The 26154-nt window shown below is 37.3% G+C and overlaps 1 protein-coding gene across 2 annotated transcripts in view; it reads left to right on the top strand.

Annotated features, from left to right (window-relative positions):
• Window positions 1-26154, top strand: part of LOC106074320 (cyclic nucleotide-gated olfactory channel-like) — a 196046-nt gene that overhangs the window by 52675 nt on the left and 117217 nt on the right. The window contains exon 1 of one of the 2 annotated variants that reach the window (XM_056039140.1): window positions 5629-5820. The exons of the other annotated variant lie outside the window; for it this stretch is intronic. The gene's annotated coding sequence lies outside the window, so the exon portion shown is untranslated. Of the gene's footprint in view, window positions 1-5628; window positions 5821-26154 lie in introns of those variants that run through there. 2 annotated transcript variants of the gene reach the window in all.

The raw sequence follows: 26154 nt of genomic DNA, 5'->3' as shown, positions 1-26154 counted from the left end.
AGGCGCCAAAAGATCCCGTTCTTTAAAATCCCAGTCTTCACCAGGATTCGAACCCAGGAACCCAGGTTCGGAAGACAAGCGCTTTACCGCTCAGCAAACGCGCCTTCGGTAATAGTCCCGGTAGGTCTAAATTTAGAGTCTTATTGTACCTTATGTATTGAAAGGTTGATCATGGCTTGCAAAAGTGAATATGTGTAAGGGTATAGGAGGTGTGTAAGACTGAACGTTGGTTGCTCTCTGGGCTCTAAGTGAGTCAGTCAAAGAGTTGGTGACGGGAGACTTAGAGCGCTGAGTGAGTCGGTCAGAGAGTTGGTGACGGGAGACTGGGAGCACTGAGTGAGTCAGTCAGAGAGTTGGTGACGGGAGATTGGGAGCGCTGAGAGAGTCAGTCAGAGAGTTGGTGACGGGAGATTGGGAGCGCTGAGAGAGTCAGTCAGAGAGTTGGTGACGGGAGATTGGGAGCGCTGAGAGAGTCAGTCAGAGAGTTGGTGACGGGAGATTGGGAGCGCTGAGAGAGAGAGTCAAAGATTGGAAAGAGTCTCGAGCTGTTGGAGCAGACGTTAAGAGTGTGTGATAGGATTTTGTTTTAGAGTAGGAATGTTTCACCTACCAGATTAAGATAGACGTCTACTCCGTGTTGGGCTATGTTATTCAGTAATTGTTGAAATTGATCTGATGATCCACTACATATGTTAAATAGTTTAATAAAGTATTAATTAACTATCTAAATGTTTTAAATCTCCTTGGAGACTTCGCCATTCCTCCACTGTTAGATGATAAGATGTTCCTGTCTTATAATGACTGAAGTTGGGCATAAAGTTGCTCACCAGTGATCCAACCCTCTAGACTAGTCTAGACAATAACCTTCACAACCACCCAGCCAACCTTTATACAGAGGCGGCTAGTGACACCCATAATGATCCATGCGTAGCCTAGTCTCCTAGTGTTTCCCTGCATTCTTAACTTTAGAAATTCATTCTTCTCTTCTTTACAGCGCACATTTTCTGTTCTTCTGGTACGTAAAGCACAGGTCCAACAAAGTTAAATAAGTGAGGACTTTGACCGATCGACAAGTTTGATAAATATTTGGGGCAATAGAACATGTTCATTTTAAAATGGGCTTAATTTGTTGTAAGATCATCCGTGCATCAAGCAAATCCTCTCGGAATTTTGTTTTTACATAATTGAAGTTTAATTGTTTAATTTATAGGGAGAATTTATGCTTTTCATACATAAGAAAGACGGCTAGAGAATGTTTGTAAGGATGAAGTGAAATGCCATTTTTACAAAGCATATATCAACTCTGTCAGTAGGTTAAAACGTTTGCACACGTTATTTCTCCCAAACCTTATCACGGATCAACCTGAAATTCAGCATATTATTTTTTTTTTAACCTGACAACACAAGAATTAATAAACAACAAGGTTACAAAAGACAGTTTGTGTGGAAACACAAACTCAAAATTGGCCCCCGAAGTGGTCCACCCAGGCAGGCTTCAATATTTTCAGAAAGAACATCCGAATCAAATTATATCAAAGACAAATGAGAGATAAGAATGGAGAAAGAAGGTTAACAGATCTTGTGTAGTGCCCCAACGGTGCAGCAGATTAAAGGATAGGTGCAAGTGAATATAAAGTTAGATGTGAACCTGGCCTAACTAGTTCCCCTTTCAGACCTTGTGGTCTATAGGGCAGATGATGTAAAGTTCATCTGTTTTTGTGACCTACGGTTAACGAGGGTGTCATGTAGCCAACACAACGACCAACCGCCTTTACTTTTCCCCAACTAATGTCAGGTACCCATTAGAGCTGAGTGGACTCAAAGGCGCCCAAAGATTCCAAAGTTAAAAATCCCAGTCTTCACCAAGATTCGAACCCGGCACCCCCGGTTTGGAAGCCAAGCGTTTTACCGCTCAGCCACCGCGCCTCCCCTGGCCTAACTGATGTCTTATAATTGATCTAATTTTTTGAAAAAGCTCAATCTCTTATTCGATCCTCAAATAAAAATTAAAAATATTAATTATTGAGTCCTTGTGGCCGTAAATATTGTTCAGGAAAATGAAGTTTATAAGATTACTATTTGTTTTAAATTAGGTCTAACTAGTAATGCATACTAATTAGCTTTTTCACTTTAAAAAAAATACTTGCATAACTGATTTTAAAAATTAGATTTTTCGCTTTCAGAAAAAAAAAGTAGCCGTTGCATCAGAACTTTGAATGGTCTAAAATATTGTGAAGTCCGATTTTCAATATCTTGTCTAGTTTACGAGATCTAAAAGGGACGGACGGACAGACATTTCACACAAAACTAATAGCGTCTTTTCCCCTTTCGGGGGCCGCTAAAAAAGTAATAACAAGTCAGATAATTAATTATGAGTAATTAATCATTTTGTTTGGTAACTTGAACAAGGGAAAGAAATCGTACTTGACGTATGTGGTGTATGTTAAATAGAACTCGAACACTGAGTGAACAGTTTTGTATGCATCTGTAAAACGATCATGTAAACATTCACCAAGATACTTCCGTCTTCCCTTACCATTTCCCAACTGGTCCAGTCACGTGATAGGATCAAGAATTAATAAGCTAAGTAAAAGAAAAAGCTAAGAGCTAAAAAAAAAACAATCAGTTAAAACAGGGGTGGGCAAATACGGCCCGCGGGCCACATGCGGCCCGCTGAAGTGTTTTATGCGGCCCGCGAATACCTACAGAAATCATGTGTACCCACAGTATATACATATAAAAATGCTAATCTATTAAAAAGAATTCTAAATTTCCCTACAAATTATCGAAACTCTCTCATTATATAAAGTCAAAGACACAATCTCAGGCCAGTATTTCTTCAATGCTTTGAAGAACTGTGTTTAATGTTGGGTATGATTGGAACAAGATGGCAAGTGTAACAACTGATGGAGCTCGATCTTTGACTGAGAAAAACTTTTTTTTTTAAAGAATATCCCAACCATAAACTCTAAACAGAAAAGTTTGCACAAAGCTGCATGAATTCTCATCATATTATATTAAAGAAAAGACAATAAATAAAACATCAGACTTACGGTCATAACCACAGGCAGTATAGAAAAGTACTTGTAGATATATAAATTAAATATTCCGATGCATCCGCTGGCTTAGCATGGGCAAGGTAATGAGAAGAATATAAATTCTCAAAGTAGAAATGTCCATATTCTTAGAAGGATATTGACTGTGACTTTGAAACTAATATTTCTAATGAAGAGTGGAAGATATTTTATGTTTTTCATGGTAGCTATTGCAATGGGCTGCTTGCTTATGTAATGCATTTTAAATTTTTCAAACAAGGCTTTCCAATTTCTCCAGGCCAGCAGGGGAAAATAGGTTTTGTCATTTTCCTTTGTTGAAAGGTGAAAATATTTCTAGTGAAATGGTTAATATTACCAGACTTATTTGGATTCCTTAAATTATGAAATGTATGAAGGCAAATTTTAAGACGTCAAGAACCAGTTTTCAATACCATCAGCTCACCATTTAGTGCAGAAGCTGATTCAGCTCCAGAGAGCATAACACCATGCAAATTATAACCTGTAAGAGAAGTTCAAGTCAGTACTTCCACGGTAGCTTAATGGGTGCCAGAAGCTGTATTTCCACACTTTAAAAAAACTTTGCAACTAAGTTTTAACATTATTTTGGTACACATACACATGTGAACAAGTATTTTTCTTGTGGAAAATAAACAAGTGTAATCACAGGTCGATGGTGAATGACTATAATTTGACAGCAGTCACAAGTATAACAACTAGAAAGCTAGCTCCACAATTCAGGAACATCACGCACGAGCGTAAATAGTTAAATTCCTCACATTAAGTACAACTGTACATTTCTGGTGAAATGTAATATGAAAAGACAATAGCCAATTAAAAAAAAAATTTTAATTGGTTTCAGAAATTGCTAACTCTAGTAATTCCTCAATTTGGAATGTGAAAAAAAGGAAAAGTGAATGGATGATACAGTATAAATATGAATTAAAAGACATTATACAGTTAACTAGCGTTTTTTTCTAAGTTGTAAGTATATATATATACACACACACACACACACATATATATGCGGCCCCCCATTCCCAAAATTTTGTTAATGCGGCCCTCGATACAAAAAGGTTGCCCACCCCTGAGTTAAAATATTTCACTTGTCTAGACCAGTTGGTAAGCACTACACGCGGAGAATATATATTGTTCTTACTACAAACAATAAAGGGGACTAATTCAAATTATTACACCTTATCTGTCAAGTAAAATTTCTTTCCCCAGTTCGATATACTAAACAAAAATAATATTTATAAAATAATAATACATTTGGTGGCTTATTTGTAATATTAATTTTTCATTCCAAATCTCGTTGGGAGGGAGAGGGGAACAACTGGGTAAATGACGTTTAACAGGATTTGAACACGGGACTATCACTATAAAATGCGTAAAAATGGGCAAAGCAGAATGCAGTATTTGAAATGCACAATTGTTCAAAGGAGGCTCGGTGGCTTAGTGGTAAAGCACCTGGTTTCCAAACCGGGGGTCCCGGGCTCGAATGTCATTGAAGACTGGGATTTATACTTTCGGGATCCTTAGATCTGAGTCCACCCAGCTCTGATGGGGAAAAGAAAGGGCGGTTGGTTGTTGTGCTGGCCACATGACACCTTCATTAACCGTGGACACAGAAACAGATGACCTTTACATCATCTGTCGCATAGATCACAAGGTCTGAAAAGGGACCTTTACTTCTCTATCAAATGTAGACGTACATGTTTCTAACGCTCCTCTCCCCACCCCCACCCACCCCCCAACCCCAAGTCAAGACGGTCCAAGAAAGAAACTCCAGAATTTATTCAGTATTATTTTTCTAATGACACTTAGAACCGGAACTCATTTTTCTGTTCCGTTGATGTCCGGTTGAATAAAGAGCTGGTCAATAAATGTCCAGAGGGTCCTAAATTGTCCGTGTGTGTGTGTCCGAGTCTGTGCGCATGCGTGTGCGTGCCCTAGTCGAAGAGTTTCCGCTTAAGTCTTATTTATTACAAGCCATGGCGTCACTGCTCAGCTTTGAGGGGAGAAAATCAATGGCCGCCTCTTGAGTTGATAGTTTGATGATTCGTAATGGTGAAACTCAAGATCTATGTCTAGTGTGGATATCTAGAATGTAACAGACGATAGATAGATAGATAGATAGATAGATAGATAGATAGATAGATAGATAAATTGATAGATAAATTGATAGATAGATGAATGATTTTGGGATGCGTAGCTGAAAGGTCTGAACCACTTGTTTACGGTTTGGCCACGTAACAAATTCGAATCCCGAATCATCAGAGTTCTGTTTGCAAAGCGCAAGAAGGCTCCGCTTCAACCTTGTCCCTACCCTCTCTGGCCCATAAAAGCGCTCTGAGCATGCTGTAAGCTGTTTATATTATATATATTATAATATATATATATATATATATATATATATATATATATATATATATATATATATATATATATATATATATATTGTTGTAAACTTGTTCCCCCCCCCCTCCCGACTGACCTTTTGTGTTCCCACGTGAAAAACGTTTTGAGTTGCGTTTGTGCTTGCAGGAAAACTGACCGGAGGGGTGTGTTGATGTGTTAACACAGGAGTCATGAGTTTGGATTTCTTGATTGAGGATTGTTTTTTTTTTCTATTGTGTTAGTGAATAGGGACATGTAAATTCGATTTGGAGATTGTGACATTATTTCTTTTGATCGGGGATATTAATTGATTATAGTTGAATTGTGCTTCTGCAATCGGAGAGATACCAGCGATCCTGAGAGCACGGTGATATATTTACTTTCGTTCAATCCCACGTCCTAACAATATATATATATATATATGTACTAGCCTGACATTACCCGCGGCCTGCGGGTCTAAGTTTGTGTTTACTAATCTAGTGGATTGGATTTAAATGTATGTTAAACGTAGCTAATGATCCTTTCAAGTTTTTTCTCTTTCGCTACGAAAATAAAATTAGTTTTGCGAAAATGGATTTACCCAAAGCCGATACATACATATCTATTAAAAACGAAAATGAATGGGATTATAAAGTGAACAATTAAACGAAATAATTTTTAGTACGCGATTCATGAAATAATATAGATCTAGGGCAATCTAGGCATATCTCAACCCGGCTTCGCAGCTTTCGTAAACGAATGTAGTCTCCTAAAAATGCTTTAGAAAACCAAATTGGAATGTTTATTTGATCAAAATATGAAATGAATGGACTATAATTAGTATGTTCATGTGTCAAAGTATAAAACTAGACTAGAGAAGTTTTATCATCTTAGAGTTGAATAAGAGTTTTAGATCTAGGGATGGGATTATAAAGTAAACAATTAAACGAATTAATTTTTAGTAAGCGATTCAGTACGGTATTGTCTAATGAAAGAATGTTTGTCAGGAAATCTGCAGTCACAGATATAACGAACTAATTAATTCGAAAAATGCTTTTGAAACACAAAATTGAAGGTTAATTTTATTATATAATAAAATCAATGGATCTTCTTTTGTATTTTCATGTGTCAAATTAAAAAAATATCTGCGCAAAGTGTATTTCTAAAAATTAGATCTAGGTCTAAATCCTTTCGATCTTTTCTCATGTCAACATTGTAGACATGGTCTAGATCCATAAAATACTATAGCTGTAATAGAGTCGGACAACTTTTTTTTTTTTTTTGGGTCTTAAGTTTGTTTTAGGGCTACAATACATACAATAAGGTCTAAGTTGGTACCTAAGAAACATTCCTGCCAAGTTTTATCAAGATTGGTCAAGCGGTTTTGATGTCTATAAGTAACATACATACACCTCACATTCTACTTTATAGTATAGATACACAAATCTATTCCTTAGAGGCTTCCGTATTCCTCCACTGTTAGATGTTAAGATGTTCCTGTCTTATAATGACTGAAGTTGGGCATAAAGTTGCTCACCAGTGATCCAACATTCTAGACAACAACCTTCACAATAAGTTCACAACCACCCAGTCAACCTTTATATAGAGGCGGCTAGTGACACCCATAATGATCCAGGTGTAGCCCGCCTCGTTACGTTGTTCTCACCATGAATTCTGTATTCCTTACCTCCAACTCAACTCATGCTGCAAACACCCTTCTGCCATCATTCTTTGGCTCCTCAATGCAATATATAGATATGTACCCTTAGAGAAAGATGTAATATGTATATATCTATAGCCTCTTCCAGTCGCGAAGCGACCATGGATCATCTCATGGAAATGAGAGGAATGTCTGGGCATTAGCTGTGGTCGGAACGATGTCGCCCACACATCAGTTCCCCCCTCTCCACGCAGCTGATGTATCCAAAGTAACTGGAGTGCCGATACAGTTTGGGGTCCGCGGCGTCGCAGGTTCTGCCAGGGTGTAGCACTGGGTCCTGCAAACTGCCTTAGGGTCGTCAGCTCCTGGTTTTTCCTCAGGGTTGACTACCAAAGCCTTTCCCATGATTGGGTATAGCTGCAAGGCAACAGAGGTTTGAATTCAGAGTTTTCTTTCTCCTAGGTGGGTAGCCAGCCTTGGCAACCGAACTCCTCCTGCCCGAAGCTTACTGGTTAAGGTGCCAGGTACTCGCCTTTGCCCCTTCTCCTGTTAGTGAGAACAGTTCCGCCGGACTCAAATATCTGAGCCACACGTGAAGACCAGGAGATGGACTGGTTGTTAGAGGCCATTTGAGACGCATGCCTTTAGGAAGTAGTTTATAGGTAGTGCAGTGCTTACATCCATTACCACTTTATGTATGTATATATATATATATATATATATATATATATATACGCAATTAATAATAAGAAATAATAATAAAAATAAGTAAATAGGTAGATTTATACATTTTAGCCATTTAACTTATAGCTTACAATCAACAGAAGAATTTTAGAATAAAAAATGCATTTAAAGAATTATTTAGATGTCAATACTATACCAGCAAACGATTGTTGTTATAGGATGTGGTCAAGGAAGATGCTCTTACCAAATGTTTTTTTACCGGCACATCATTAAACTTGCAGATAGATATAAATGTGTGGTGTCACCTGAACTATCTGACATATCTTTTCTTCATAGGAAAAAATAATTAAAAAATAAAAAAAAAAGCTTAGTTGTTTTTAAAATAGCTCAATAATTGAATGCCTGTGGAATATAATTGATCCAATGCGCAGGGTTGTATATAATGTATACATTTGTACTTGGTCAGAGTATTTATGCACGATTGATTTCTTTTTACGGTACATCTATTCAAGTCACTCCTTCGTGGAAACTAGGTTGGCGGACGCTGATCTCAAAAAATGGTTCAAACGATTATCCTTGAAATTTGATGTTGATGTATATCGCTGAGGAAAGAATTACAAGCTCATTGGCCGCATTGGGTAAACTCCAGTCTGACCGTTATAATTTTTTAAAGTTAACAAATAAATAAATGTAAATTTGGCTTGAGTACTAGACTGAGATCTAGAGCCAACATCGGTTTTGAAAGGACTATCGTGTTCTTGAAAGGACTTTCGCGTTCGGGAATTTCTGAATGTAAGGCATTTTGGATTGAATTAATGTCCAAAACTATTTTGCACATCGTCTTGTCAGTCTAGATTTAAAGGCCTAGATCTAGATCATTGGAATTATTCAATAAAAAAACATGTTGTTTAAAGTTTCTTTCAGTTTATTGATAGATGATCTAAGCTTTGATTACGTTTTTACGTAAATGTAATATAGATAAAGACTAGATTTTAGATCTTGAAGAAGATCTAGACCTAGTCTAGATCTTTAGAAGTGGATCTATATCTGGACTAGATCTTAAAGAGTTCTACCTGTAATAAATGTACTAATAAATAATAGATATCGTATACAATGCCCGCTGGCCTAATTAATAGAATTGTTCAATCAAGAAGCTTACGGTGCAGTGGCGTAGCTACCAATGTGCGGGTGGTGCGGGCCGCACAGGGCACCAAGTGGAGAGGGGCACCGAAATTCTCCCAGCGTGTATTGAATTCCTATTTCCCTGAGCGTTTCAGTAAAAACGACTAATTGTATTGACACAAACAAACATAGACTACTGTATTTTAAACATGAACTAACGATTGATAAACTAGTCATGTCGCTATTTTGTTTCATCTCCTAGACTATTTCTTCAATACAATGTAAGCTATAGAACAGTTTGAATCTAATTTACTAGATTTATTTCGGACACACGGTACATGTTGTTACTACACTGATCAATGCTCTGTAATATAAGGAAGAAGAAGAAGATAGGCCAACCTTTTTTTACTTCATTGTTTAGTCCATTGGTTTAATCTAGATATTGAGTTTACAAATATATTACTAAACACTAGCTCTAAATAATTGTCTTAGTTTATTCATTTCTTTATGATTCTTAATAGTTTAATTTTTGAAATAATTCTATTGTAATGTCAATTTTTTAAAATAAGCTAACCTTTGTTTTCTACGAGTTTTTTTTTTAAATAACTAGTTAATTGTAATACTGTAACGTAAAAAAAATGATGAACAGTGCTCAAGACTGACTAGTTTGGCTGGCGCCTCAAAACCCTTTTAAGTTCAGACGGAGAAATCGGCATCTCTGGTTCTGTCCAGTCTGTGTAGTCTATAAGAGCCCCATACCCAGATCTATCGGGGTCCCTCATTACCGACCTATCGGTGTAGCAGAAAATGGCATCTGATGGGTAGGACTTTAGTGTAGCTGATGCCAAGCTTTGGAGTATGGCAGGTGTTAATCGCCTCTTGGTGGCTCCCTCTTGCCCTATAAGGGACATGTTTATTTGTGGGGCTGGCATTCTCCTCCACGGAGGGTAAGTATTAATTCTTCTAATAGGAATTCTATCAGTGGAGAGCCCAGATGATTTTGACAAATTGGCCGCAATGTGGAGGAACGATCGCATTTTTATGCGGTTCCTCTCTTTCCGCTGTTGCACTAAGATTTTCGTGGGTAGCCTAGTCGCCCCTTTTGTAGCGCTCGTAGGCCGTAAGTACCGCCCTCTCCCTCCTTAAATGTAAAGGGGCCACGTGTTAAGATTTCATCATCTTCATTTAAGTCCAAAGATGGATTAAATGAGTGGTGGAAGTTATCCCCGAAAATAGAAAAACATGAGACCAGCAGAGCTCACATTCAGTCATCGCTTGCTTGGAGGGAACTTGAAGTTTGCCTGAGAGTAGGGAACAACAAGGCCCAAGATTTAATTATACAAGAGACGAAAACTTAGAGAGTTAGTAAATTTACTATCAAAGTACGATCCACTCTTGAGGGAGCATGTGCTTCGAACTAACCTTTGTTCCAGACCGAATACATACATGTCTCCACAAATACAAAATGAATTTATTACAATATTGGGGGATCACGCTAAAAAAACAAATCATACAGCAAGTAAAACAAGCCAAATATTTCTCTATTATTTTTGACAGTACACCTGACATCTTAAAGCTGGATCAAACTTCCCAAATTTTACGGTACGTTGACATGGATAATGACGGGGTGCAGGTTCGTGAGTCTTTTATTGACTTCATCGACACAAAGGACAAGCATGCTGCTGGAATCGCTGAGATGATTCTAGAGAAACTGCGTTCGGATGGCTTAGACATAATGGACTGCAGGGGTCAAGGCTATGATAATGCTGCGGTCATGAAAGGTCACAAACGTATTCTAGAAGTCACTATTCATTGCCTGCTCAAACTCTGGAGTTATTAACTAGCAGAGATGAAAATTCATCGACTAGATCTGAAGCAGGTGGATTATTGGTTGCTGTTCAGTCTTTTAATTTTCTCACCTATCTTGGATTTTGGGCTCCTGTATTAACTGAAATTAGTGATGCGCAATTCTACCTTCAAAAACAAGGATTGTCTATTCGAGACTGCTCACTCAAACTAAAAACATTAGAGACATTTTTAAGTAGTAATCGAGAGGACATCGCTGAAGCCAGCGTTACCTTTGCCGAAAGCGTGTGTTCAGATCTGAGAATCAGTACAGAACCTCAAAAACGTATTGGCCATAAGAAAAAGATCCCTGGTGAGAAAAGTGACTACTCTGTACTTACACACAAAGAAGAGCTACGAAGGGAAATTTATTCTACCTTGGACAGGATTGTTCAAGAAATAATCACCCGATTCGAGCAACTTCATGATGTAGCAGATAGATATGAATTTTTGTCGCCTTCCCAGCTATTTAATCATCAGGTCGAAATCAATCTCGATAGTACTCCTAGCGACATTGATAAAAACGAATTTCTGCTGGAGCGAAAGAGGCTTCAACGGTTTGTCACAGTTTCATCAGAAGCCTCCGCACTTCCAAAACAAAGACCTGTTGAGCTCTTGAATTTTATAAATAAATATCAGCTAGATCAGTGATGCCCAAACTACGGCCCGCGGGCCAGATCCGGCCCGCGACGTGGTTCTAACCGGCCCCTACAAAACAGCACAAAAAGAAGAAAATGAAAAAAATATATATTAAAAAAAGGTTGAAAAATGTATTTTCTCTATGTTAGGACTCTCACGTTTTCTTGGATGTATTTCATACTATAATCTATTGTCTTGTTAGTTATTTATATTCATTTTTTATTCTATAAGAACACAGGTTGTAGGTTTTTTTGGCGACAAGAATTGACAGTTATTTTAGAGTCTTGGACGAGTCTTGAGCTAGCCGTGTCCTTGACATCTCATGTGCGTAATGCAGCGCATCTTTTCTTCATTTTGGTTGGGGTACTTCTGACATCAACATGATTGGTGCCATTCCATGTAACATTTGTGCGTTAATGACATGGGAATGTCGAAGAATTGGATGTTAAAACTTAAAACAAGTGGACAAATCTTTATTAAATCTAAATTAACAAGACAACATGTTTGATTTTTCAGAGAGTGTGGCTGTTTTAAAGAACATAACATAAAAAGACATCCTAAAACAAACCATTACAAAAATATGGTGGCATTGTTGGCTTGAGCCTCTAAGAAAAAAAGAGTCGCTAAGTTAAGTCTAGAGTTGACCGATTGACACAAATATTTACCAGGAAATAAAGAAAATGAGTCGGCTGTAATGGAGGCTACCGAGTTGCTCACATTTTAAGAAGAGAATTGAAGCATTAAAAAGTGCTTGCTATCAGTGATGGAATAAAATCGGCCTGAAAGAAAAATGTAGAAGCTGTCAACCAGGCATGACAATTACAAAACTATTGGACGATGTTGGTGAAAATCTCCATTTAAAACTAAATGACATAACAAGAGATTTTGAAATCATTTCTACTGCCGCTTAGGATTGACATCAACTGGAACTGATTGACTTAGAACGCCAGACTTCCATGCAGACATTTCGAGCAATACAGACAATAGATTTCTACAACATGTTGTATACATAAACCTGCACATTTCCGAAAACAATTACTGACTATGATCACTATGTTTAGAAGCACTTAATTTAGTAGAAAAAATTTTTTCAGTTACAAGACGCCTATAACCCTTGTTACATAATTGACTTATGGCTGTAAGTAGGTTTTCTGCATCCACGGGATTGTGATAAGACTATTTAAAATGGTTTAGTCTCTATTTCATTTTTTTTTAATCTTTTCATTAATGTGGCCCGCGACACGAGTGTCGGAAATTAAAATGGCCCGCAGGCTGTATAAGGTTGGGCACCACTGAGCTAGATGATTCAGTCCCGAATATCGTCATCATGATTCGCATATTTTTGACTATTGCAGTAAGCGTCGCTACATGCGAAGTTTTTGCAAACTTAAACTGATCAAGAATTATTTGCGATCAACGATGACTCACTAATTTGGCCATTTTGTCCATTGAACAAGAGCTGGTGGAAAAAAATGGATTTAGATAAAATTATTGATGCTTTTGCCAGCAAGAAAGCGCGTAAAATTCCTTTGTAGTATGTTTATGTAAAAGTGACTTTTCTGAATTAACAATATTTGATTTATGAATACATATTATTTTGAACAGGTTTTGCAATGTTATTAATTAGTTGTTTTTTTTTTTTGTTGTTTTTTTTTTTGGGGGGGGGGGGCATCAAGATGAGGTACCACAAAAGGCATCATATACTCTAGCTACGCCACTGTGACGGTGTCAACATCGCGAGTTTGATGCCAAATTTGAGCTTAAATTTTTTTTTTCAAAATATTTTAATTTATTTTAAGCTGTAGAATGGAGGTATTGTATTGCCTTTTTTAAGAAATGTTTTTAAAATGTTTTTCTTGTTGAATGTTTTGGTTGTGGGAAGCGTTGTCGAGAGGCTTAGTGCGCTTGAACTTGGCTTGGCTACCTAGGAAGGGGGCTCGAGGCTCGACATCCGACTCGGGCAGAGTTGTGTTTACTGAAGGCAGCACGGAAAAACCTTCTCCTAGATACCTTCTCCCCCCCCCCCCCCACACACACACTGTTCCACAACTATAAGCATGAAAGTCACGCTTGTTAGGTCTTATTATTTTGACATATTGTTATGTCTGTTTGATATGTCTGATTTTTAGGTTGATTTGTTATGATTGTTATGTTTAATTGTTATTTATGTCTGCTTCTTGTGTTATGTTCTTATGCTTCTTCCATAATTTATTTTGTTGTGTTTTGCTGGCTTAACTGGAGGACATAACAAACAGATATAACGATTCGACATATAAGACAATCTATGATGTAAATACAATCAGACATAATAAGTGTTCATACAATCAAACATAACAAAATGGCGTAACAATTTTGTCGTCAAAATCAGACTTAACAATCAGATGTAAAAACAATCAAGCAATAATTAAAGTCGCACGTGACAAGCAGACATTTAAAGCAGTCCTAAAACGCAGACATTTAAAGCAGTCCTAAGACGCAGACATTTAAAGCAGTCCTAAAACGCAGACATTTAAAGCAGTCAAAAGACGCAGACATTTAAAGCAGTCAAAAGACGCAGACATTTAAAGCAGTCAAAAGACGCAGACATTTAAAGCAGTCAAAAGACGCAGACATTTAAAGCAGTCCTAAGACGCAGACATTTAAAGCAGTCCTAAGACGCAGACATTTAAAGCAGTCCTAAGACGCAGACATTTAAAGCAGTCCTAAGACGCAGACATTTAAAGCAGTCAAAAGACGCAGACATTTAAAGCAGTCCTAAGACGCAGACATTTAAAGCAGTCCTAAGACGCAGACATTTAAAGCAGTCAAAAGACGCAGACATTTAAAGCAGTCATAAGAAGCATACACAAAATATTAATTAAACATAACAAGCAGACATAATAATCATTCAAAACAATTTGACCAGACAATCAGTTATAACAATTCGACATAACGTGCAGTCATAACAAGCAGATGTAATGGCCATCATAACAAATAAACCTAAAAATCAGACATAACAATCTGTCAAAATAATTAGACATAACAAGCTGTCATTACAAAAAGACATAACAAGCACAAATAGCATCAAGTCAATAACAATACGACGATAACTAAAGGAACATAAGTAGTCCATTGCAATTTGACATAACAGTCAGACAAAACAGTCAGACCAAACAGTCAGTCAATCAGACATAGCACGCAGACTTAGCAAGCAATCGTAACATTCCAGCGAGTATGTTTGCAGCTGTTTTTTTTTAAATATACTATTTCAATTTAAACATTCACCCCCCACCCCCACGCCTGCTTCCGCCCCATTTCCCCCTCCTGTCGTGTCTTGTGTGTCGAATAACCCCTGGTTAGAACCAAATCAATAAAACAACATAGATAGTTGCGGGTCCAGATGTCGTGCTATTTTTCCAACACATGCTCACTTTCATATTCACCGACCTTCGGCGAGTGTGGCACTGACCTATTTGTAATGGAGTTTATATCCTATTTGTTTCAACAACTGTTTCCTCTTGACTGAGTATATCGTTTGTCTTTTATAATAACAAGTTATCTCAGAGGTAGGTAACAGGGGATGTTGGGCGTGTTGAGTAGTAAGTACTTTGTTTGCATACGTTAGTAGGTCACTGGTGCTTAACCTTTTTTTTTTTAAGCCTAGGAGCAAAATGAAATTCCGACATGCGTGTCGCGGTCCGCGTAAGGGCTAAAGATTAAGCCATATGAAGCCATGTCTCAAAGGGTTCGTTACGCACTGTATGTTAAGTATCGAGAGGATAGCACCGCGTCACGGTGTGGATTTGACCTGCGGGTCTTAGCCTGAACATCATTGTATTAACACTATCCCCCCTCCCTTGTATAGCGTAGAATACTGAAAACATTCCCATGAGATAAATCCTAGAAGGTATTTACATCAGAGATTGTTCAATACTTCTGTTCAACTCGTAAAACTTTCCCTTTCAGACCTTGCGATCTATAGGACAGAAGATGTAAAAGGCATGTGTCATGTGGCCAGCACAACGACCAACCGCCTTTACGTTCCCCAACTAATGTCAGGTAGCCATTAAAAATTCCAGTCTTCACCAGGATTCGAACCCGGGACCCCGGTTCGGAAGACAAGCGGTTTACCGCTCAGCCACCAAGCCACCATTCGTTGAATCATCTGGGTTGGTAGGTGGAACTTGGAAACGGATCTCGAACACGGCTCTACCGATTTTCCTAGAAATTTTACAGTTGCCGTATATCGTTGGGATATATTTTCAGGGAAAAGAATAACTAGCTCGTTGGCAACTCTGGGAAAACTCTAGTTTGACAGTTATAATTTTTTCAAAGCAAAAATAAATGAAAGACATTTAAATTTGGCTGGAGAACGAGAAAATATTTATCTTGAACGGAGTAGACATCTTCTGGTATTTCCGCATTTATTGAAGAGTTAAAAAATTAATGTTCAGAAAAATTGTGCGCATCTTCATCTAACAATAGATTTAAAGACCGATCATTGAAATATTACAAAGGGTAGAAAATCTAGACATTCGTTTAAACAGGATTCTTTCGCGCTAAAAGAGAAGGGATTGTTTTATAATGTAACATATATCAGTTATTAAGAGAACAACCAATCGCTCTATATAATTTGTATACAGGAGGTATTGTCGTTTTGAAAAATAGTATTTTTAATGTTTGTCTTGTTATATTTTTTTTTTGTAATGCCTGTTACTTCACACTTTTGACATATCTAAAAAAAAAAAAAATTAAAAAAAAAATAATAATAATAAAGTCTTATTGAGTCTATATCAGAGCAAAATGTTCATCTTCTGAATCTCGACTGATAAACCCAAGACAATCTAGACTGCTGTCTTTTATAGTTTCATTGCACTCTGCTGTTCGAATGTCACACTTTAAAGGGAAACTCCGATGGTTTTTCAAATTTGAGTTATTGACATATTTAAATTCTGCGTAAAAATTAATTTAAATTTAAATGCTTAGAAACATTTATATTTAATAAATTAGTAAATTCTTGACATCTCAAAAAAAAAAACGGGGTTCTTTGAGATTTTGTTTTTAGGTGAGGCATACGTCACTTCCCTCAACAATACTGAAAGGCTAACTAGATTTGACCAATCGTATCGCTTCATTCTTACAGTAGCTGTTAGGCTGTTAGGCTTAGTGACGGCCTAGTCAAGCGCTATGGTACAGTTATATATAGATATATAGATTTAAAAACATTAGGACAACCAACTCGAGAAAAAAGTTACATTTTCATCTAAGCCCCTCCCTGTCCCAAGAAGTAAATAGATCGCAGGTCTGACTGGTCAGTGTAAGGCTAGTCTAGTATACGTGTAGTCAGCCATGACAAGACAACCAAGCGATAGTGTTTGTTGTGTGTTGAGTGGTCAGGCGAGAAAATACATATTGCCGTGGTTAGTCAAGCATGTAAATCTCCTTTAACACGCATTTTTTTCTTTGCTTACCAGATCTAGATCTAACTGCATAGACCAAGATCTATTTTTTTTACGAGAATGTAAACGTAACTGTAATGGTTTTCGTAATACAGTAAGTCAATAGATTAAATTAATAGGCATGTGTGACGTCAGATAAAAACTCAGTGAAAGTCTGACCGTTTTGGATGCGCAGAAAAATTACGTCAGAAAAACATCAATTACTAAGTTATTATTGTAAAAAAAAAATATATATATTCATTATCTGTAAATCAAAACATATTATATCAAAAATTGTCAAAACCATCGGAGTTTCCCTTTTTTTTATCATCTATCCATGGAACAGATAAACTTTACATCATCGGTAAACGGGACAGATAAGCTTTACATCATCTTTCCCATTGACCGAGATATTTGAGAGATGTTTACGTTTCTTTACTATCATATAGTAGAGACAGTACAATGTCTCGAATATATGTATGTACTTCATCTATATAACAAACTTTTTCGGATTACTGTAAAAAGTAAGTAAATTTTCTCTTTCAGATTCTCTGATCTATTGGGCAGATGATGTTAAGGTCATCTGTTTCTTTGGCCAACGGTCAACGAGCATTGCGTCATGTGGCCAGCACTACGATTAACTGTCTTTACTTTCCCCAACTTAAGTCAGGTAGAGTTGGGTGGACTTCGGGGCGCCGTATAAAATTCCAACAGTCAAAATCCCAGTCTTCCCCGTGATTCGAACGCAGGACCCCAGGTTTGGAAGCCAAGCGCTTAATCCCTTAGCCACGACGCCCCTGAAATACTGCAAACACCTCGATTAACTAAGACGGAATTAGTTACAGCACATATTTTTACCACCTTGTATCCGTAATAGTTTTCCCCATCTCGCCCCCCCCCCCTTTTCCTTAATAGGCCAACCCTCATTCATATCGTGCATCAGTTACGCCGCTGACCACGTCTGCTAATCACCACAAAAGTCTCCACTAATTGTAGGCGTTGTTCATCAAGAGACTCGAGCCATTAGGGCTGACCGGAAAGAGCTTGGCCGTTGTTGGGGGACATTACAGCTGACCGGAAAGACCTTGCCTGTTTGTTTTATGGCAACGCCGAGTAGCGGCAGGATTGTCTGGCCGAAGTTTTAATCGCCTCGGTCAGTCAGGGCAGAGTGACTGAGTGTAGTAGGCGTGAGTAATTGGACAGTAATTATAGTGAACACATTTTAAATCAGACAGCTCCGACCTACTTAAGCACTGATACGTGTGGTGTGCACTGGGATTCTTAAGCATAGATGAGTCAGTTTCACATTGATATTAATTTACTGATTATTGAGCTTTACACAGATATTGTTTGCGTTGATTAACGACTTTTTTATGACCTTCTTAAGAACTAGTTTTTGCGTGTTTTACACTGAAATTCTTAGGCATCGATAAGCAAATTTTACACTGATACACTGATTAGTGATTCTCATAAACTGCAATATTTAGCACAGTGTTTCTCAAACTTTTTTGTCTGGTGGCACAGTAAAAAAACTACAAAAATTTCGTGGCACACAACGAAGAGCAAAAGTTGCTTTAAATAAAAAGAAAAAAAGATTTGACCTGTTTTTAAGTATTACATTTAAAGTGAAGGGTGTACTTGTTTTCGAGAGCAAATGCGATATAATCGAGGCTCCAAAGTCAACAAACTCGCATTTCATCGTCTATTGTAAGAAGTCTCTCTCTTTTCTTAGACTTGATTTCAATCAGTGCTGAAATCCAAACTGACAAAACCATGAAGTTGCAAATCGAAGAATTATTTTGATTGCTTTTAAACTGATTGCTGGATATAATTTAAGCTGTTGATTGAATTCCAAAACACTTTCAGGCTTTTCTCGGCATAACTTGACTTAAGAACTGCATCGTTTTTTAAATCAATGAGCTGCTCTTCTTCTTTAGTTGTAAGATTTATAGTTTCATTGTTTCCAAATTGATAGCTGACCCATCCATATTCATTAATTCCAACTGTTCGGAAGTACTTCTGTAATGCCGACTGCAGGTGTGTCAAAGTGTGCAGAATTTCGGGGGTGATTTCTTTAGTTGAAGCGCATTCATTGTAAGTAGGAGAAGGACGCCTTTCGCGATCTTACTTTGCCACAAAGACAATTTTTCACCAAATGACTTTCAGTTTTGAGGATGCAGTGATGATGGTTTCCGATGGTCCTTAAAGACTTAAATTCAATGAATTTAATTTGTCAAATAAATCAGAGAGAAATGTCACCTTAACCCACCAGATCTCATTATGAATAGAAAATCCGAAGTCTTTTTTTTTTCAGCCTCCAAGAATGAAATCAGCTCAGCCTTGAGTTGGACGACACGCTTTAAAAGTTTTCACCTGGAGAACCAAAGAACGTTGGTGTGATACAGGAGACATTTGTAGTCTGAATCCGTTGCTTCACAAAGCTCTGAGAAAGGTCGGGATGCAAGCGGTTGAGATTTTATGAAGTTGACAACTTCAATCACTAGATCCAGAACAGACATCAAATCTTTCAGCAAAGAGCTTCTGATTCAGCCTCTGTGTGTGCTTTCTTGCGTTTTGCTAATAACTGAGCAACCTTATAACTTGCAATCAATCCCTTTTCTGGCAGCTTTAGGTAGTTCGTATGTTTCTTAGCTTGTTTATTTTGTTGAGCCCTGATGTTTTCCATGTATTCCTTCAGTTGTGCTCGATGTTTTGTTCCCAAGTGCCTTTTCAATTTGCTTGGAACAAGCGCCTCATTCGACAGAGTTGCATTGCAGATCAGACAGAATGGCAATGGAGATTCTTCAGTTCCCGAAGATATGAAACCATATCCGATACGATCTTCTTTGTACCTTCGTTTGGTTCCTTGCTTTTCATTTAACACTTTCGCAGTTTCATTCTTGCTAACTTATTTCTCCTTGGATAACAATGAATAACGTTTATTGATAATTTGTTATTATTAGCATTCACCTAACCAATTTACATAAAACACATCGCTTATTATTATCGTTACCAATTCAAGAACTGTTGTGCGTCTGCTAAGGCGGGCTACATTTGAGTCAATATATATATAATGGACAATTCCATAACCTGAAGAGCTAACAGCCCTTTCCGTCACTATGGAGCGATCCACTACTATTACTGGTCATTGCAAGTGGGGATGTCATCGCAACGTAAAATAAAAATTAAATAGTAGGCAGACCTGTGTAACGCCTGCACGTGTGACGTTCTGAAAACTCCCGCGGCACACCTGTAAATCTTCGGCGGCACACTAGTGTGCCGCGGCAGACAGTTTGAGAAACACTGATTTTAATGATTTAGAATTAAAGACGAGTTTTTGACTTTCTTAATCCATTATTAAAGAGTTTTAACCTGATATTTAATCATAAAATTACGCTGTACATTTATGACTTGTACATAGTATCTTGGCCTTAGTAAGCAGATTTTAGACTAATATTTAAAAATTTATTAGTGAGATTTACATACTCATTCTGAGGTATTTGGTTATAGATTATAGATTGATTTAGTTTTGTGCTAATGGTATGTAATAGTAATACGAATAGCTTTTTTTTTTCTTTTATAAAACATCTTGTATTTTTAAAGTTTGACAGCTTTGATTGATTTAGTATTTATATTTTAGATATTGTATTGTGTCAACAACATCTTTGTTTTCTTTTTTTTAATTCAACATGAAACTTTATAACTAAACCTTTTAAAATTGGTTAAAATAATTTCTTTGGTTATACATTGCGAAAAGATTATTCAATCGACAACCGATTTGTCTGCCTTGGATGTGGCAAAATATGTAGATCAGAGCTGGGTTAGCATAGCCACGTCAAATAATCGTCTTCTAAAATTTCGGAGTAAAAGTCACAGATTTAAGAATGATTTCTTGCTTCATTATCTTATCTTATTAAGCACAGACATTCTTTCGAAAGAGAAGATAACTTCGTCCTGCGTTTATTTATGATTCAAATTAGTCGTGCATGTTAATTAGCGATAAGAAATACTCATCAAACAGAATAAATAATTGCTGGGTATAATGAATTATACAAACTTTGCAGACAGAAGGAAAACCTATTTTTAAAAATTTAAAGATAGTCCATAGAAGTATCTTAACATTAAACCTTTCACCCAAAATAAAGCAAACATTCAACTATGTGGCCAAACGTAATAACTATGTAATGCGCCACCACAATCTGCAATGAAATGAAATAAAGCATATAGACCTGAAGGTATACCAGCTAGTTCATTCAAATAACTTAACCACGAGCTGGCACCAGCGTTTCATTTCTGTTCTATGACATCATTATTTTTAATAGAAAGCCTGAATACTGACCTGCAAGGTCGCAACCTGTGGGCAGCCTAGACCAATAGCTCGTTGTCAAGTCGTACAGATCTCTCTTCTGTTTCTCTCTCACTCTTCACATGACCTCCTCTCTATCAACTCTCATTTTCTCTCCACTTCACTTTTCTGTTCACCTCTCTCTCTCTCTCTATCTCTTTTGGTCTCTCTGTTTCTCTCTCTTTCTCTCTCTCTTTTTCTCTCTGTTTCTATGTCTGTCTCTCTCTATCTCTCTTTATCTCTCCCTGTCTCTCTATGTCTTTGACTCTCTCTTGCTCTTTGTCTCTCTTTCTGTTTCTCTTTATGTCTGTCGCTCTCTGTCTTACTCGGTCTCTCTCTTTCTATCTCTGTCTCGCTCTTTTCCTCTCTCTCTCTCTCTTTGTCTCTCTCTGTCTATCACTCTCTTTCTCAATATCTCTCTACCTTTCTGTCTCTCTGTCTCTATCTCTCTGTTTCTCTCTCTTTCTCTGTCTCAATCTGTCTCTGTCTTTCTCTCTCTCTCTGTCTATCGCTCTGTCTATCTCTCTGTCTCTCTCTGTTTATGTCTCTCTCACGTCTCTCTCACTCTATCTCACTCTATTTCTCACTTTCTTTCTCTATCTCTCTTTGTTTCTCTCTGTCTCTCTTTCTCTCTCTGTCTCTCTGTCTCTCTTTCTCTCTCTCTCTCTCTCTCTCTCTCTCTCTCTCTCTCTATATATATATATATATATATATATATATATATATATATATATATATCGCTCCTTTTGTAACAGAATCAGCATTGAAAAATGTTTATTCTTGCATGATTTTGATTTCTCAATTTTCAACCTCCCTTTAGATCCGCCTCTTAATATATTTCACCTCGACAATTAATTTTAGATTAGACATAGTTAATCTTTCTCCTTCAAACAGTGGCCACTGTTGACCACACAACGTAATTGTAACGAAAGCCGAACCACTATCTATATTATAATCGAAAAATACCATTCACAGAGTCCAGGCCTGAAATTGATGGTCTAAACTCTAAAGAAATGTTTGCGGTCTCTAATACCGTATATCGCTTGACTTAGCATTAAAGGGTGCAAAAAAAAAAAAAGGTAAAATTTACCAGAGGTTCTGTATTTATAGACTTTAAAAGCTCACAAATGTGTCGTGAAGCGTCGATCAACAGGATGAGGCAGAAAAAAAAAAGGTCATTGTAATTTTTTAAAAAATGCCGAAAAGTATCAAAACTGTGCGTGTATGGGGGGGGGGGAAGGGGATACGGTTCAAAGACAGCATAGGGTACATTAAATATTGAATTGAGAAGCCGGAACGGAAAAAAAGTTGTGGGCGTGAGAGCGGGGGAGGGGTGGAGTAAGTAAATGTGATTCTATTATTCACGGACCAAAAAAGCATTTGTGCGTTAGTGTGTCGGGGGGGGGGGGGCGTTATAAAGCGGGTCATACCACATCAAGCCAAAAGTCTATGTCGCAGAAATTACAATGCGTAGGTTACAAAAATTTAAAAAAGGTGTTACGGAGAGAGAGAGAGAGAGAAGGAAAGAGAGCGGACCGTTAAATTTCATTGTAGCAGATACACTAATTTAGGGTCTAAAAAGTATGTTTAGGGAGATGATTAACTCTTTCTCTCCGTAATTATTTACCACATTCTGATGGAATCAACGTTTGTATCGTCGGTCAGGAGAGAAAGAGTTAAAATGTGGCCTGTTTAAAAAATCTAAAAACGAAAAGGAGGGGATGTTTAGGCCATACCAAACAATATAAATCATAGGAACAAAGCAGCGGGCGTAGCCGGTGTGTAATGCTAGACATAGTGTGCTGTCAACAGTGGCGTAGGAGACAGTCTACTCCCTAATGCACTCTAGTCTCGACTGATCACTGGCCATTTAAGAGCTTAAACCAGCCTTTTAAATAATTCAATGGAGCAATTATTGACAACCACTGACAACGAATTCTAATTAACACTAACGCTTTGTGTTTTCCTGTGTATTTGCAGGCCTTCATAAATAAAAAGAAATGTGTACAATCATTAGTTCTAAGTAGACTTCATTACATCGCTTGTTCATTAATTCTTTGATGGGAAACGTAATTACAGTATTAAAACAGCGTCATCTTGTTGACACATTTATTGTACAAGGTAACCAGGATTACCAGGGGACTACATTTATTTCAGTTTACCGCAATTTTTTTGTTGCACATATATATAGATCTAGATATTCATTAGAGCGGTTTAGTTTTTACAAAGCTTATATTAACTCACTACGTCTGTCTGTCTGTCTGATACAAATTGTGTACACGTTTTTTCTCCCACTTCCCATTCTCTGTCAAACGGAAATTCCGCCCAAATAGTTCATTGACCAAGACAATACATGAATCAATAAAAACAAAAAAAATCACCAATTAGTTAATTAATTAGTGATAATTTATTAATTGTGTTTAAAATAGAAAAAGGGAGTTAAACATAGCAGTATTAAGACAGTGGTTGGGCGGTTCATCTCCTTAAATAATCTTTGCACTGTTTCAGTATTTTAAAAATATTGTTGTGCTTGTTTATTATGCGTTAAGTAGATACTCTCCGTAGTCATCAAGACCTTCTTGGAATTTTTTTTATCAGTAGGCCTACTCTTAACTTCAAAAATGCATTTTCTGGGGTAAATGTGCAGGTCAACAACCGAATGTGCTATTTAGGACACTCTCATTACGTTAATATGCTACAGCAAGACGATAGGTATCACAATGAAAGATCGCATCTTAAAATATGAGATTCGAGACAAGATTAGTTCAGCGATCGGACCCCCACGAACCCGTCAAATTTGTTGTGCCTGACCTATATCTCGAATAACTGCTGTACTTGTATTGCACTGTAATATCGAAGACCGTGAAATCCTTCTTACCATAATATTGGACAAGTGAACGGCGGGTCGATGGGATGCGGTTTGTTGAATGCCTCTTAATTAGTGCATTAAATATTGATTAGAGCCACGCCGATCGGCGTGGCTGCTGTTACCTCATCTCGCAGCTTTGATGATGCATGTGTTGTCTTGTTTGCACGCGGTATTTATGCCTTTACAGCATGATGGGAACGAGACACGAGTGTGAAGATAGTTTCAGAGCACGCAAGCACAGCAGGTGTTTAGTAGTACAAGAAAAAGCTAGACCGGTGCCGGTTTTAAACACTGATATAGTTTTGTTTATAAATGGGCTCTAGTTAAGCGAAGACACGGGATCTTATTTGACATTTTTTAAAAATATTACTTTATTGATGAGCCTGCCAACAATTCCATCCGAATGCATAAAAATGATTTTTGAGAAAGGACCGGACTTGAAAGCCTAGAAGGTTGCGTGCCCCTGATGTATATATTTTTTCTTGTCGGATTATATTTCAATTACTTCGCGAAAGGTAGGAAGCGCGATGACTGAGTGGTAAACCGGGGTCCTGGGCTTCGAATCTAAGTGAAGACTGGCATTTTGAATTTGGGGATCTTTAGGACGCTCCCGAGTCATCAAGCTCTCATAGGTACCTGACATTAACTATGGAAAGTAAAGTCAGTTGTGGTCGTTGCGCTGTCCACATGACACCCTCGTTAACCATGGTCCACAGAATCAGATGACTTTACATCATCTGCCCTATAGATAGCAAGGTCTGAAAGTACGCGGAACACCCAACTGCTAGGGTGCGACATAGGAAAGCTCGGAGACTTAGCCTCAATTCTTCAAGACTGGTGCTAGTTTAAGGATGACAGTAGTAGTAATAAAACAGTAATAAAAGAAAGATTAAAACTAGGTACAAACAATGGCAAAAGGAAAGAAACAGAGAGAGAGACAGATCGTGAAAAAAAAGGCATAAAAATGATAAAAAGGAAAAAAAAAGTAATGGAGTACGATATTTTTTAAAAAGCGATGAAAAGAAATAGATAACAAGAGAGAAAAGAGAATGAAAGAGAATTTAACAAAAAAAAATAGAAAGACAAAGAGAGAGAAAGAGAGAAAGCGTACAAAAAAAAAAGATATTGATATATCGCGATAAGTATGTACCAAAGAAATAGCCGAATGGACAGGAAAACGTTTTCAAATAATGTTGGCCCCCACTGACAATGCAGCGGCTAGATTTTTGTTTTCACAACTACCCTTCAAAAGTCAACCCAAAATGACTAGCTCCTTACTTCATTCCTCAGTATCGCAAATCATGGGATTTCCGCCAACGATTGAAAACACCAATAACATTTTATTTTAAATTCAAAGAGTATCATGTAAACAAGCAGAAGATTTAAAAAATAAAATAATGCTTTTAAAATATCGAAGCGGAAGAACTCCGCATTTTGCATCCATATTTGCCAACACTGAAAGACTTATATCCCCTTTTCGGTATTAAACCAAATTAATTAATAACCGCTATTTAATTGACTAATTTTTTTTTCATTGATTCAATGTTTTCTTACGGACAATGAATAATTGTACAAAGTCTCAACTTGATCCGAGAATGGGAAGTAGGAGAAATAACGTGTACAGAATGTGTACCAGGCAGACAGAGTTGGTGTAAGTTTTGTAATAGTTACAACTTTTGTTGCGGAAATGTTTACCAGGCAAACAGACAGAGTCGGTGTAAGTTTTGTAATAGTTACAACTTTTGTTGCGGAAATGTTTACCAGACCAATATCTGTCTACATTACACATACGGTATCACAAACTATTAATGCTTATGTGTGTCTGTGTCCACCTAATTTAGAACTCAAAATTTCCGAGGACAAAATAGAGGTATGGACCTTAATCCTTGTAGGTTTACTTCTCAGGCAGCAAGATGTCAAGGTCACGTAGCTAAACTGGTGCGCCTAGCTGAACTGTTGAAGTCGTAAAGCCTTAATCAATGCGAGTTGACAAAGGTTGTAGACATTGATTTTAATCCGGACTACAAAAAAACAACAAAACAAAAAAAAAACATTCATAAAAAAATACCCCCTAAAAAACTTTCGAATGCATTTAAAATTTAAATTGCACTTTTGAGTTTAAAATCTTAGTGTAAGCGTGA

This window comes from Biomphalaria glabrata, chromosome 8, assembly GCF_947242115.1.
Source record: "Biomphalaria glabrata chromosome 8, xgBioGlab47.1, whole genome shotgun sequence".
In the NCBI taxonomy this organism is placed as follows: Eukaryota; Metazoa; Mollusca; class Gastropoda; family Planorbidae; genus Biomphalaria; species Biomphalaria glabrata.
The sequence above is the reverse complement of the archived record's forward strand: the minus strand, read 5'-3'. Positions and strand labels throughout refer to the sequence as shown.